A 15,978-nucleotide genomic window follows, 5' to 3' on the forward strand; every position below is an offset into this window, starting at 1 on the left:
TTGTCTATCAGTTTGAATGTGGGAATGGCTGGATCTTTTGGGAGTTGGCGGAACATGGCTTCGCTGATGAAGCTCTTACCGTTGTTCACGCACACTCGAGCGAGAACAGAGTCCTTCCCATCATTTAACTGAACAGGGATGAACAACTGCTCTCCAATTTGCTGAATATCAGCCAGGCTCTGAGCTGATTTCACATCTTTCTGGACTATAGGAGTGGGAGTTTCTGATTGTGGATTAGTATAGAATCTCAGAGTGTTTCCTTCCAGCGTGGAGTACCACTTTAGACTGGAAGGAAGGTTGATTTTCAGAAATAGAGAGGACCCTCCATCACCAGTCTGTTGTCCTACTGCTATTACTGTCACATCTGGAATTTGGCTATTCTGGAAGTGAAATTCTACTTGGTCAGATTTTTGTTCAACCATGTGGCAGGTGCCGTTTAAACTAACATGGTTGACACTCTGTTTTAATTTTATTGGTCGGCTAGTCTGGGTCCAGAGGACCTTGTTTACGCAATCTATTAAGGGTGACAACCTCCTCAGGAGGTCATTCCCCAGTAAACAAGGGGTGCCCTCTGGAGTCACTACTATGACCGGGTGTTTCACCTTGTGTCGTCCGATCTTAGTGTCCAAGTCTGCAGTCCCCTCAACAGGAATTTCCTTCCCGTCAAAGTTCTGCAGTTGTCCAGGAAGAGAGGTGAGAGGAATTTGGTAATTCTCTCCCCTTCCTGCATTCAGTTCGTCAAAGGCCCTTCTGGACAGAAGGGTAGCTTGAGATCCAGTGTCCACCAGTGCCAAAATTGTACCCTGCCCCTGTACTTGTACCGGGGCATAGTATCTTCCCTCCTTCTCCTCAAGGGGGCACAGATAATGCACATTTTTGGACAACTGGTGGGCTAACTTTCTGGTTTTGGACATCGCTAGCGAAGAGATTTGGGCAGAATTTTGTGGAGAGCCTTGGGAATCTGAAAGAAAACGTTGGCAACTGGAGATCAGAGCCATTGTGGGTTCCCCTGGTTCCGGTTCTGGGACGCCCCGCTCTTTTTGGAGGCAGTCATCAGGATGGGTTTGAACCAGGGGATTTTCTTGCGGTTGGTTCTGGGATGAGATGGTGGGCGGCGGTAGCTCAGTCTCCACATCTCCCCAGTCTGGATTTGCATCCCTAGGGACCCATTTTTCTTTGGGAGGAGTTCCCCCCTCTCTGAAGGAGAAGATCCTTTTCCCAGGATCCTCTGAGGATCCCTCTCCCTCAAATTGGAAGATCTGTACCTCCTCCTCAAACTGTGTCTGTTTGGGTCTTTTGTTTCTCCTACCCCCCCTCTGCCCCTAAGGAGGCAGACTTTCAGGGGCAACAGATTTTGTTTCCAGTTCCTGGGTTTCCAGGGGCTGTTTACAAGTGAGGAAGGAAGCTTCCTCCAAGGCTTTACACCCCCCTTCCCTTTGTGCCTCCTCCCTGGGAACCAGTGAGTTATCGGGGTGCTGCCCCCGTCATTGTTCTGGGGCACCAGGTCCAGAGTTGGGTGCGTTCTGCGCCGGCATGCCGATCTGAGGGTTCTGCTGAGCCCTCAGTATGTGACCCAGATCCCGCGCCATGTTTTGAACCTGGCGCTCTAACTGGGAAACCCGCTCAGGCTGATACGGGGCCCTGTTTTCTCCCCTGGGCTGATCCCGGGAAGGGTAGCTATCCCTTCTTTGGTAGAACCCCTGGTTGGGAAGATTTGGATACCCCTCCACCCTTGGCCTCCCCTCACCCGGATTCGGTTGTCTGGGCTCAGGGAATTGGGGAAAGAAGGGTGGAGGATTTTGGGGCTGGAAGTTGGGTGGATACCTGGGGAAGAAGTTCTGCCCAGGGTTTGGTGAGTTTCTGCCCTCCTGTGAGAAGTTGGGAGGGAAGTTCTCTGGGTTAGGTGCTTGGCTGGATCCCCCCCCTTGGGCTGCAGGAGTCCACACATAACCCAGGATGGGTCTGTTTCCCTTGTAACGGGGGCTTACATAATCAGGAGAGCGAGGGACCCCATTTGTGGGGCTGCCTCCCTGGCTCCCTGTCTGTGACTGGCCCGAGGACCTTCTGGGCCTAGCATTATTAGGTGCAGGTAGATTTTTAGGCCCACCCCATCTCCAACTCTAAAACGGGGGTGACCTTTACCTCTGCCACCTTGGCAGCAGCAGGGGTGTTGTTGGCTTTGGGGTTTTTGGGCGCATTATTTTTATTTTCTATTGGCTTCTGCACCTCATAGATCCGGGTCGCCTGTTCAATGACCCAGTCTAAAGATCTTTTCTCGTGAAAATCCCTCACGAGCTGGGTCATTATGTATTTGGGCAAGGCATGGAAAAACGTATTAATAAATTCTCTGCTATCCGTGCGCACCCTTCTTGTGGTCTGTGCAAAAGCACGCTTTAACTCCTGCACAAATTCTTGTGGGGCCTGATCCTCCGCACATTGTAAATTGTAGGCTGCCTTGCGAGCCTCTTGAGGATTTCTATGAGTAGAAAAATGTTTCAAGATGGCCGCCTTATAGGTGGACCATCTTAAATGATTTTGGTCCTCCAGCCCCGCAAAGAAACTGGAGTATTCCGGGGAGAAGGTCCACTTTACATATTGAATACAGCTTTGGCTGTCCTTCAAATGGAAAGTCTCCATCATTTGCTCAAACAACTCTAAGTGCTCCCAAACAGAATACTTGGCGTTCTTATGATAAGGCGTGATGACGCTCCTGATTGCCTTAATCTGCTTTAAGGGGTCCTTATCAAGGCCCTTTTTGTCTTATTGGCCCTTTTGGTCCGGGTAACCCTGGTCCATTCATCTTCTGACTCAGATGCACTGCTCCCAGAGGTTCCCGTCTGTTCTTCCAGGTTTTCCCGGATTCTGCGAGCCTGGGAATGGCTGGCAGAATGTGGGGACCTGGTCTCCTGTGTCCTGTACCGCTCAGAGGAGTCTTCAGATCCCTCCTTGCTGCCAGGATTTGATGGGTACCCCCCCCCACTGACATAACTGGGCAGAGGTTTTCAGGATGCCCTTAATGGGCCTACTCTCCTGGGGTTCCCCATTAAATTGCACTGTGCTTGGGTGCCCATACCCGGATGCCCGACCCTCCATTCCTGGGTGGTACTGGCCTATGAGCCCCATGCTTCTGGCTGGATATTAATCTGCCATCCCTGTGGCCCTGTGCTCATGTGCGCCAGGGGACATGGGGGTCGCAGAGCCCAGGGACTGAGAGAGATAAAGGCCTCTGGTACTAGGGCTCCTGGGGTTATGCTCAGGAGTTTCTCTTTCCCAGCGAACCTCATCTCTATCCGCCCCTGCTCCCTGTTGCCATGCAAGAGCCTGCGCCTTCAGTTCCTCAGTTAAGGCCTTACTAGCCTCTATCAGTCTCTCCTGCATCGCTACCTGTTGTTGGAGTCTATCATTGTGCTGGCAGAGAGCCTCATTCTCTCTCTGTGCCTCCTGATTGGTCCTGGAGCACTGGGCCAGTTTTTGCTGCAGGAGGGTTACCTCCTGAGCTGTGTCCCTATTGGCCTGCTCCTTTCTTGCCAGAGCATCCTCCACCCTCCTGGTGTGTTCTAACAAGTTCTGGTGTTCTTTTTGGAGGTCACCCAGCCCCTGGAGTGCCAAGTGATTTTCTTCTGTTTTTCTTTTTAAATGGCAGACTTCCTGGCCTAAGGCGTCTCTTTCCTGGCTAAGACCCTGCATTTGTGCCGCCAGGTCGTCCCTCTGCCTTTGAAAGGCACCAGCTTTCTGGCGTTCTTCACCAAACTCTGCCTGGGTATCCAGGTCTTTCAAAATCAGCTTGTTGCTCTCTGCCTTCACTCTATCTTGATGACTTTGCAGGGTGGCTACCTGCTCCGTGCATGCCCTGTTAAAGTCTAATTGTTGCTCCAGCTTTTTCTGGCTCTGCAGTAAGGAGTCCAAACTGTCTTGGTGCTCCTTCTGCAGGGCCAGAAATCTAGTATCCTGGTCAGCCTTTTCCTGTTGCAGTATATCCATGTCCTCTTTTATTTTAATGATATACTGCCTACTATCATTTTCTGACTCCTGGCTCCTCTGCAGCCTCTGCTCAGAAGAGTCCAGATCAGATTGGGCCTTTTGTAATGCCAGCAGTTGCCTACTCGCCAGATCTTGGCCTTCAGCACATTTGTCCTGCATGGCTCCCATATGTAAATATAAATATGCCGCTACCCTGACAATCTTGTTGTGCTCATACTTGGCCTTAGAGGACATATATAGTTCACTCAGGGCCACATGTAAGGGACCCTGGTCTCTCCATTTATCTGACCCTGTTTCCGTGATCTGGGGTGCGATTGCTTGCAACCAGACCGTCTGGTCCTGATGAGTCCACTCACCTCTCACAAATAGCTTATGTAAGAAGTGCTCTTTGGCTATTTTCATATCTACCAAGGTCGTCATTCTGGAATTTGAGTTCCTTCCTGACTTACAGAAGTTTGTATTTTATTTTTGCAAAACAGACCTTTTCCTTAGAGTGTTCCTTTGAGGAGTGCTTTACAGCGTAACACAGCGTGGTGATCCGACCGGATATGTGTATCTGGTCAGCTGGCACACTGTATTAATCTGCACAAGTGATAGATCTAATCCGGAATCCCCGGCTACGAGCCCCCAATTTGTAAGAGGATTCAATTCAACACCACAGCTAAGTCAACGCCTAGTCTATAATACTGAATGAAAACTCTTATTGATATATCTTTATGTCCAGTTCATGCGTTCTGGATGACTACCCCTATATAACACCCCTCTCTTGGAATTCCCCTGACCCCACTGAGCCAAGAAGTAGTTCTGTTTTGCAAGTTAAAAGGTTTATTTAGAATTTAAACAATATATATATATATATATATATATATATATATATATATATATATATATATATCACACTTTTATAATTAATTAATAATTGAATATCACACTTAATCTGAGCAGTAATCAATAATGGCTAGTCTGGCACTAGCACACTTGTGAATAGGAACAGAAGAATAAGGTGGTAGAGAATACTTTATATAAGTTCAGATGGATGTATTGTTGAATGAAAATGCAATACAGAAAATACTCAATATGATTTCAACAAAACAATGTAATCACTTTTCTCTGGCAATCCACTCCCCCCCTTTATGCAATGCAAGGAAATGGAAGGAAAGCACACAGTTCTCAGAAATGCAATCAAATGTAATTCAGTTCACCCCAGCAAGCTTAGACTACAGAAGTTTGAAACACAGGCCCAAAATGCTTTTATATGTGCTGGCAATGAAGTGAAAAATATGCTAAAATGCTTTTAATTCCCTCTAGAGGTTCAGGTTGAGGATTAGTTGGTTTAAATAAGTTCAGGCTTACTTTAGCAATGTTCTAGTAATGATTGGCAGGTTAAACGAATTTTTGGCAAATGAAAGCAAGGAAGCTGCTGTTTTCACACGTGGAGAAATTTGCAAATCGCTGTAAATTCGCGAGTGCGTTTTTCACGATTGCGGCAAAAGTATAGGGAGTAGGAATGCGGTTCTAGGTTCGTTGAAAAGCCAAGATTCTCAGCTTTCAGAGGAAAGTTACTGCAAGTCTCTAAGGCAAACGTTCACGGAGATATGAGCGATATGGTAAAGGTCGTTTTTCAGATTTGAAATTTTAAAAGTTCAAAGTGACAAGTGACAGCTAGCAGCTAGAAATGACAGGTGACAGTTTTGCGAAATGACAGGTGACAGTTAGGAGGCAGTTCTACTTAGATTAAAATAGATTGAATTATATTATTTTAACTAAGAGATTGGTTCTGCACAGTTCTGCTAGGTACTCACAATATATTTAGAAATAGAATGGGCCTCGCAACGGATCTGGTCAGGTTTTCTTCACTCGCCACGGACGGTCTCTGCGCACAGCGTCGGGGTCAGCTTTACTCTGCTGGTCTGGTCTGGGTCTCTGGTTCTGATCAGGTCTGTGGGTCCGGATACAGCGGTCTCCGGTTCAGCTGGTCTCTCTCTGGATACAACACTGCTCTCTGGCAAATGGCAAGAGTTCTTGCAAAGAATTCAAACAACTCGCATGGCTGTGAATAGTGGCAATGATTTGAGGCCTGCTAAAGAGGGATTTAGCTTGTAGTTGACCTCTCTGCTACAAATTCTGAAGTAAAGTCTTGGTCTCTGAAGGTGGATAGATTGAAGTCTCTATGTTGGCTCTCTGGAGGTTGATGGAGGTAAAGTATGGATTTTCCCGGCAGAGCGTCCCGCAGCAGATGGAATAGAATGTCTCTATCTGTCCTGACTGTCTGCTTTTATGTGTTTTGAAAGTGGGTGTGTGTGCAGCATCACTAGCCAGCCCCTCTCTCAACTGCAGATTGGTCAAGCTTTCCTTTCTCTCTTGATTGGGGAAAAGAAGTGGAGTGTCAGAGCGATGTCATTTAATGGCTTGCAGATAGGACACTCCCCTGTCAAATTACACACAATCTATATTTGATCAAAAAGACATATTTCATAGCTACACAGTGGTTTGAAATTACATGCACCCATCATGCATTTACTGATGGTAGCCCCTGTTCAAACTCTGCTCTTCCTGGGGGCTTGCATTCAGAAATGGCAATATTTTGTGCTTTTTAGTGGTTTTGCAACATCAGATTTTTCTCCAGATTTGTAAACATGTACACGGCCTGTCCATACATACTCCAGTAAATTAACATGTCTCTGGCTTAAACACAGAGTCTGTAGTATACATAAATAGCAGGGTTTTGCCCCAGAACATCACACAAATTGGAGTTTGGGCTTGAATTGAAGGTACATTTTTTAAATTAAGGCTCTCAAAGTTATACATTTCTGTCATTTGATTACAAAGAGTTATCAGTGTTTCTGTAAAATATATATTTTGCTTTCAATTCAGTTCTCAGAGTGTTGGAGTCCGCCTCCAAGACTTGGGTGGGTCAGTCACATGTGTCTTCTGGCAGGCAGGCCTTTGTTGACAGGACACAGTCAAAATCAACATATCCTATTCAATTGCAAGAGCCTATTGTGTGGTCTCCAGGAGGCTCCCAGCCAGTCTGCCTTCTATCAATCAAGAGGTCATGTGAGATTCTAACTCCTGGTGTGAATCTCTGGAGGTGAGAGGGTTTCCCAGGCTTCAGGCCTCTGGGAACATCAGGTGGCTAATTTTTAATTAAAATGCAGCCTTTGAAGTCAGCTGAGTCAAATCCCTTTGTCAGCAACTGCACTCAGTTCTCCTGTCAGAATTTAGACCGCTAGCGCCGCCTTGAGGATTTTGTTGGTACTGCATGCAATTTTGGGATCTTTCTTGGATTAATGCATTCTAAACAGGAATGGTTCTTACATGGTAGTCAATAATCCTTGCTTAACATTGTTTTGATAGGGCTCCTTACAGTAAGATGGTTATGTGGAACCCCACAAAAGGGTTGAATCTTTAAAGTGGTCCAATGAGTCACGATTTCAGCAACTTTTTGACATCAGTAACAGTGGATTTTGTTAACAAAGATCTTTCTTTACACTGGTGGGTGGCAAGTTAGGTAACCATTTTGGTGTGCGCACAAACTGCGTGGTTCTCCTGGATTCTGGCGCACTTGTTGGCTTTTTGGCCATCTTGGTTTTTCTAAGCCCACAGCACCAAATGTTGCAGCATGATAGCTCAAACGTGGGTCAGGACACCCAACAATAGATACAACATCGCAAACCATTACATAGTGGGATGCCTCTATACTCAGGCTGGGCACAGGTTGCAAGATAAGTCGGAGGCCATTTTGAGGGTGTCCTCTCGAAATAGCACACACAGGAGGACATAGGAACTCAAGTACCTGAAGATGCTTAATCTAAAAGACAAAGGCCTAAATACAGATATAGTTCTAATGACACTGTATGCTCAACTTTGATATTGAAATTGATATTGATATTCTATTTGTATCGCACTCGTATATAAGTGTTTCTGAGCGCAACAAGGTAAGGGAGGGGAACAAGGGACAACAAAAACAACGATCTTCCTAGGCCCAGTGACATTGAGAATGCTCAAATGCACAAGAGAGGGAAAGGGGAAAAGTGCAAGGATGGAGGGAGAAGTGGAAAGTACCGAGCAGAGGAAAAACAGACAAATAACAAATAAATAAATAATAAAAGCAACAAACAGTGGTAGTGCAGCCAGCAAGTGCCCAGCGCCAGCAAGGCAATCACATCAACAAAGCGAGATGACAACTCTCCACCTCCCACCCACAGCTGTTGGACACCACTGTTCAGAAGACCTATGAATAAAAACACTGAGCTTCAGCAAGGGAAATGCTGGGTGTCTAGACTCAAATAGTAGGTACCCATTATAGAACATGAGACACACTGAGTTAACAACGGGCATTGCACTGTTCAAAATTGAGCAATACATTTTCTATTTGCTACATTGCATCAAAGCGGTTGTGAAGCTTGAGGAATACTGAGGTAACATTGGGGACTGCACTAATTAATTCTGGGGAATTTATTTTGTAGTGTAATATTGCACAGTAGCCAGTACTCCTAAACAGCTCCATAATGGCCGTGACACTGCATGGAGACTGCAAAATACACTTTGCGCCTCTGTGTGGGGAAAATGCAATACATACCTTGATTTCCAATTATGTCATTTCAAACCTTTCACTTGAATATATATTTAAAAGAGCCTCACTCATTTTTAGGCAATTACTGTGTCCCGTTTTAACAATGCGGGTGCCAAACTTTACGAGCGTATTACACGCAACAGTTTGAAATTAGATTTGTTTGTTTTAGGATGCAACTCTGAGCTACAACTATGGACTGTTTTTCATTGAAATCCTGCACCTGTTTTCTGCCCACTTTTGTATGTTTCTTAAGAGAAGGAAGCAGCACCAACGCTCCAGTCCATGCATATTTTTACTTTAACTCATGCAGGGGTCAAGTCCTAAAAATTAAAGTGGGGGGACTCATCAAGAAACGAATGAGATGTGACGTCGCCAGAAATTATCATATCAAGGTGAAATATGCACATTTCATTAAATTGTCTTTGCATAACCACTCAAATTGGACAGGACGACTGTCTTTTTCCTTTCATAAAACCAGCACACACACAAAACCAAGAGAGGATATTTTCTTCTAATAGTGTTTTTGACAACGTTAAAACGTGTGCATGTTTAAAACTCCAAGAACCAATACAAACTTTTTCCCTGGGACTTGCAGCAGCGAAATGGGACATTCCAAATCTTAAGGGGTCCTGGTAAGCCGTGGACGTCCAGGGGTTATGTAGGTAAATAAACAAAAAATCGTCAAGGCCTTGACTATCTTTTGTTTGTTTACCGAAATGGGACATGTCACCTTCAATTGTTTTTCTTCATCGGGTGACATAGCACAGTGGTGAAGTGTCAGGCCTACAAACCCGACGATGCATTTTGAACCCAGAGGTCGGCTTTAATTCATAAATTCAAAGAGGAAATTCAATGTTTCCCATTTTAGCTGGGGGGGCTGAGTCCACCCTCTGAATAAAGTGGGTGGACTCCGCCCAACCCCGTCCCCCGTGCGTGTACCCTCGACTTGAGCCCTGAACTCATGTGATTGAAATTGACAAACTTGTTTTTCTCTTTGCTTTGTGAATAAACTGTCATGTGGGTGTTTCTTCCCTAATCATTTCACTCTGCAGCATTTGGGGATGAAGTCCCTGGGACTTCGAAACCTAGTGCATTGGTCAAGCTCTGCATAATATTTCCAGTTAGTCCAATAGAAGTGATCAAAACTTGCATTTTATGTGATATTGCCTGAAATAGAAATGTTCCTGTACTAATCTCGGGTCAAATGGAGCAGAGCACCAAAGGTTGGTTGTAGAGTAGGGGAGCCTGAGGCCTCTCAATGCAGATTCTGAATTTGGTTGGGGTCCAGATGTTTACAATTTGCAGATCTCAGGTCATCTGCTGGTTGGTACAGGTGGCAATTACTTCTTATAAAGAAAGGTCCAACCCCATGGACACCGCAGTGCACCACGCAGAGTGCTCCGAATTAAACCTAGGCCACAACTGGCACCCAATGTAGCCGCCGAAGTGCCAGTAAAACCGGGTGGTATTTTCCAGGCGTGAGTAAGCCCCCCAAATAAGTACAGTACAGTCGGCAGACTACAAGTTCAACAATACCATACATTATCATACAAAGAACAAAGCGGCTATAAAAGTAACTTTTGTTTTTAATGTTTTGTATTGTGAAAATTGCACTTTAATCGAGATTTATTTTCCGAATAAAGTTAATGATGGATATTATACAAATATCATTTCATACAGCTTTGCAATAAAAAAATCACACAATTAAAAAAATTCATATGAACTTTTCATGATAATCCTTTTCTTCCCCTTTTTCATATTGCCCAATAAAATGGCTCTTAATTTCATCCCATGAGAATCCATCAGGGACGAATGTCAGCGTCATTTACCCCTTGCCTTCATAAGACGAATATTTAAATTAACTCTCTTTCCACTTCATACCGTACTCTCATGGTAGCCCGCGTCAGGGAAAGTCTTTCCCCGGCCAAACATTGATACCAAACCTCGTCAGGTCTTATCTCCCTCGGATCATTTTCCAGGTGGCTATAGTTTCCATCATAAGTTTTCATCAGATGACCATACCCCCCCCATGTCTGATAGTATCCAGTGTACCCACATCTTTGCAGATTCTACACTATCTCTTTTCGTGGTAACCCCCATCAGACCCCACAAACTTCAAGTACTGTTCGCTTATTGAGAGGAATCAACATAAAAGATTTTCTATATTTAGGACACAGAAACTGACACAAATATCACTGAGCAGTGCTGCAGCTAAGATTCGGAGCTGAGAGTATTTTACTCCCTATGTTTTAAAGTTGGTAGTAAAATCATTTTTTAGGGAGTAACAATGTAAATCCAACTCCCAATGAGAGTATTTTATACACGAGTAAAAATGCTGTAACTGAAAAACTCAAATATTTTTGTAATATTTAGTTCTTTGCACCTAATTATTCCTGCACATTAAAAGATACATGTTTATGTCTCGTAATCAGCCAGTTTAAATAGTTTCTTCCTGTGGTGCTACGTGCACCACTGGTCCAAACCTATCCATGGAGCTGTGAGGGCGACAGCAGGGCTGCAAGATTCCACGCATCTTTTCGCGATTTTTTTGTGGGGAATATTTGTACTCCCTATTGTAATTTTTGGTGAGTATTTGCCCATTTTCAGGGAGTAAAAGTGGCTGATGCACCCCTTGTCTGTGGGATAAGTGGGTGGTAGCCTTACAAAAGTGCTCAGACCCATCAACCTTGGAAATAATCATGATTAGTGCCCTATCCCATAACTACACCTGCTTCTCCAGGTCCTTCTGAAGGGGCCCAGGGCCATTCTCCCATTTAGGGGCCCAAGCAATCATCGTTAACTTGCTTAAAATCCATTACACCCTGACACTCTCCCTCCTCTCCCGTCCTCCTCAAAATGGTGAAATTAGTGACGCCTTCTGCTATAATGTACCCCTTTTTAAATTCATTGTAGAGGATCCAGGCAAAAGTCCCAATTCTCTTCTTATGGCCTCCACCGAGGTAGCCTGGGATAGGCCCAATATTCTGCGCCCAGTTAGGCCTTCCAATTGGTTCAACCAAGTATTGTGGGAATCAGTACCGGCCTCAAGAACATACAGTGTGCTAGTCCCAGGTTTCTGCTTACAGGCCTGAATAACACCTAACAGGCTGCATACCCTGCTCATAATTTCAACAAGGCCTGGGCATATCGCCTAGATGCCTCGGGGTTAGGTGCGCTTAACAAATGTCAAAATAAATAAATAAACAAGGTTTGCTGTCGATAGTGCACACCTTTTCTCGTTTTCTCTCCCACTGCGCACAGCTGTTTTCACCATAAACAGTGCGCAGCCTCTTGCACGTGCACACGTTGTGCAGCCCTTTGCACTATTGTTAGTGCATGGCCCCTATTACCTGCCATTGTGGACGGCTCCTTTCAACATCAATAGTGCACCGCCTCTTTCACCTGCCACTGTATACAGCCATTTCCAAAATTGATAGTGTGTTGATTATTTTATTTGCACCAATGCTATAGCCATTTTCACCAATGGTAGTGAATGCCTCACACTTTCACCTGCCACAATACATATCTGCTTTCATCCCCCCCACTGTGCTTCACATATTTCACCTTTGATAGCACACGCCCACTTTTGCTTTCCCGTACCTCTTTTACAAGGAATAGTGCACGATATCCGCTTTCACTTTCACCCGCCTCTGTGCACTTCCAACATTGCTTTTCACTTTCAGCTGCCACTCAGGGCACACGTTGAGGGACCACGCAGGTGGACGGCATCCGCCCACTTTTTTTTGGAAGGGTTGACGCCGCGCCCCCTTGTGTGCACCACGTGCAGGCAGTGAACCCCAGGCCCTGTGAGGTGAGACACTTCGCCACGAGACCACAACACTCTCTAATCAAGCTACTGTAATCTGTCTCACATTGACTGTCAACTGGGGCCAGCAATTAAATAGGAACAGCTATTCAATTGGATGCGTATTTGTGCTGTGCACTTTCTTCACTTATGAAAGACAAGTTGCATAAAATGTGCATATTTCACCCACGAATATATCCCCTTCTTGTGACGTGACTTCCCGGTCTGTGCGGCAGTCACCCCGCTTTTCTTCTAGGACGAGGTCCCTGCTGCCACTGTCTATAGCCACGTTCACCACTGATGGATCATGTTCACCTATCACTGTACACGGGCACGTTCACCAGGGATAGTGTGACTTTTCCTTTCACTTGCTACAGTGTATGTTTTTTTTTTCACTTCTCCTGTGCCGGTGCAGATGCAATCATCAACGCAATTACTTGTATAACTAAGTTGGCAGGGGGGAGGGGCACTGACAGCCCCCCGCTAGTGCTCATGTCGGCACCCGCCAGGCTGCACGAGGCTCTCAACACGCGCATTTGCCACAGCAGGCCCCGGGCCCTACAAAGTACGGCCTGATGGAGGGCATTGGGGGTTAGTCCCAGGGTGGGGGCAGAGGAGGGGTCACACACGGTGGGAGGGCAGCCAGGTGACGCCCCCCTCACTTAGTAGTCATGGCGACATGGCCCAAACATAGGGAAAGGTGTGAAGGTAACAGCTGGGCCGCCAGGGGAGGGCGGGCGGCGGGCCCCCCACTAGAATAACAAAGCAAGAAGAACTATAAGAAGGGCCTCTTGGCAAAGGAGAAGCATCCCCCCCACCCCTACTCCCCCCCCCCTAGGTACAGCTTCTTAGGACCTGGAAGGACAAGGAAAAATCTTTTTCCCACCCAACCCACTCCCATTTTCGAAAAAAAGGGAGGAATAAGGAGACCAAGAAAGGCCGGGTAGCAGGTTCGGTACCGGTAAAGGAAGTCATAGGCAGCAGGCGGCACGTGTCCAGGAGCCAATGCCAAAGGGACATAGAGACTTGCCAGCGAGGCAAGGCATCAGCCACCCTGGACACAGGGTGCCCAAAAGCACACCTGTTTTTATAAATTTGAGTTGTGTATATTCTGTAAGAAATAATTGCCTACGGCCAATATTTTGTCCACAACAAATTGTATGTATTTATTCCAAGATAGGAGGTAGGAATCAGAAGCCTGAGGGGAGAGGGGGGGGGGGGCACTACTCAGCCTAAACTCGCTGAGCTGTCCTTCGAGATCATTCGAAGCAAACATTGAATTATAAAGACGCAGTCCACTGGTCAAGTGGGTTGGAAGCAGAAGTCCATCACTCGAGTTATAATCCCAGTTTCTGGACTTTACCAAACTCTGAGATGCTGGCCACACCAGGTCGCCTCTGTGCCCGGCCAACATGGCCTGCCAACGTCTGGGGCGCTCGCAGCTCAGAAACAAATGGGGGCGCTCGCCGCTCCAAAAAATGTTTAAAACCAGTTATGTACCTACTGGACAACAGCCAGTGGAGTAACTTTGCTGAAAATGTTGGAGGGGAAGGGGGGGAGGGGGCTCGGGGGACATTACATCTAAATGAAAGGCGCCCATGCCAACTGAGTGGGACAAAATGGTATGCCACAAAAGTTGGGGGGACAGTCTCCATTGTCCCCCTCGGTCTGGGTGACAGGCTGGGCGGACTCGGTCGCCTATCACTGCCAGGCCCCCTTCCACGCGTGCCTTTCTCCGCCTTGCATTTCCCTGTGTGACTCACGCAGCCTCCAGTCCCCGCCACTCTCCTCGCCCCCTGCCAGCCTGCCCAGTGATGCCCGCAGCAGCGTGGCAGGCGCTGTCAACCTGACAGCCCCCGGCACCAGCCCCTCCCCTGGCACCCCCCAGACTCTGCAGGCAGCCCGGCTGCTTCTGCCTGTGCACGGACAGAAAGTTTCCACCGATAGCACACTCCGAAGGCTGTGCCAACCGAAGCCTGGGCATTGCGTCTCCCTGGCACAGACTTACACACGGTCCCGTTGGGGGGCTCTGAGCCCAACGAGATCAAATGAGGTTCGTACGAGTCCGATTTGTGAATGGGGGGCGAGCAGGCAGCGGATACGAGGGGCGCAGCGGCCCGATGCCACACAACAGCTAGAGTCTCTGCCTCTGGGAGCTAGTGTTAAAGGGCTCCACCCGGCGACGCTCTGCCTGGCATCAAACTGAGAGAGAGCGCAGTGCCACATCGTATGTAGGTGCAGCCTTGCCACGTGTTTTTACAAGTCCTCAAAAAGGGGTGATCGGTTTGCAGCCACCAAGGGGTGCGTTGCATATCTTCCGGGGTTTCAGAACTATTCGCAGCGCCGAGAAACGTAGGGCAATGGCCAGGCACTGTGTTCCGTTCCCGAGCCACAGAGGCACCGCTCGGAGGGCGGGAGAGAAGTGCACTGCCTTTCAGGACCGTATAGTTCCTAAGTGACAGTCTATATGGTCTGCACGGAGAACAAAGATGCTTAGTATGGTAGGTTGCAGCACACTATAGAAATCCTATATGCATGGTGCAAAGAAGCACGTAGTGACAACAAACATCAGCAATCAAAGCATACATCTATAGGCGCGGCCTATAAGGTGCAAAAAATGACAAACGTATGACAGAGGATATCAGAATCACACATAGCCCCGTCTATAGGGTGCAAAGTAAACGCGTGCTTCAATAATTCATTTATGTATCCCTTCAACACTGCACGAAAAGCTATTCACATGCTACGATATATTGAATTCCAGGACCGCAGAGATCACAACTACACGAGGAAAGACGTGAACAAGCGAGAGAGTGGAAGCATTTGTATAGCGCTCTCTGCGGGTTTAGCCGCTTCGAGGAGCTGCACACGTAGAGGGGTAGTATAGTGCATCTGCTTTTTTTACAGCAATAATCCCCTTGGACATGTCCACGTTTTTCAGATGGTCTAACAGGGGGGTCAGAGCAATTGGAAGTCTCACCTTGATCCCGGCAGCCGCTGCTCTGCACTTTTAGGCAGGGAGAAACTTGCTTCCCGGAATCTCGGCGCCTCTCCGCCAGTTTCTGCCCGGGGCAGGGGGCGGCTGTGCCTGGGGGCGGGGGGCTGCAGGATCCCTTCTGGTGGGTCGGGGGGCGGGGAGGTGATGGGAGAAGCAGCCCCGGATCCAGCGCGTCTACCTCTCGCCCGTCAGGATGAGTGCGGTCCCCTCACACGCCCCCTCCACCTTCCATCTCTCCGCTGCCGCTTCGCTCGGATTCACAGACTCGCACAGCCAGGAAAATACACACCCACAAGATTAACCCTTCGAGGCCGGGAGCCGGATACTTCCAAGGCTGCAGAAATAGACTCCGCTCGGGCGCTGTCCTCGGTGTCTAGGTGAACCCCTGTGATGCTGTATGGGGGCAGCCCTATTCATATATATATATATATATATATCTCCCTATGTATCTGAATATACGACAGCGTGGTCTGCCAGCCGTGGACGCCCGCAAGCAGCGCATAGCCTGGCTGCTTAAAACGCCAGCCCTGCAAGAGGGGCCAGTGGGGGCAGGTGGACCACAGGCTAAGAACTTTCTGCTCCCTCCAAGGCACTCTCGACACTCCTGCTAGGGGGCAA

The 15,978-nt window shown here is 47.4% G+C and overlaps 1 protein-coding gene across 1 annotated transcript in view; it reads right to left on the minus strand.

Moving 5' to 3' along the window:
• The window catches only part of KLHDC8B (kelch domain containing 8B), a 1,322,551-nt gene extending 1,306,910 nt beyond the window's left edge, over positions 1-15,641 (minus strand). Inside the window, exon 1 of the mRNA XM_069643271.1 lies at positions 15,343-15,641. The gene's annotated coding sequence lies outside the window, so the exon portion shown is untranslated. The remainder of the gene's footprint in view (positions 1-15,342) is intronic.
• Between the last annotated feature and the right edge of the window lie 337 nt (positions 15,642-15,978).

Source organism: Ambystoma mexicanum, chromosome 2p (assembly GCF_040938575.1).
Source record: "Ambystoma mexicanum isolate Mex_15411 chromosome 2p, UKY_AmexF1_1, whole genome shotgun sequence".
Taxonomy (NCBI): Eukaryota; Metazoa; Chordata; class Amphibia; order Caudata; family Ambystomatidae; genus Ambystoma; species Ambystoma mexicanum.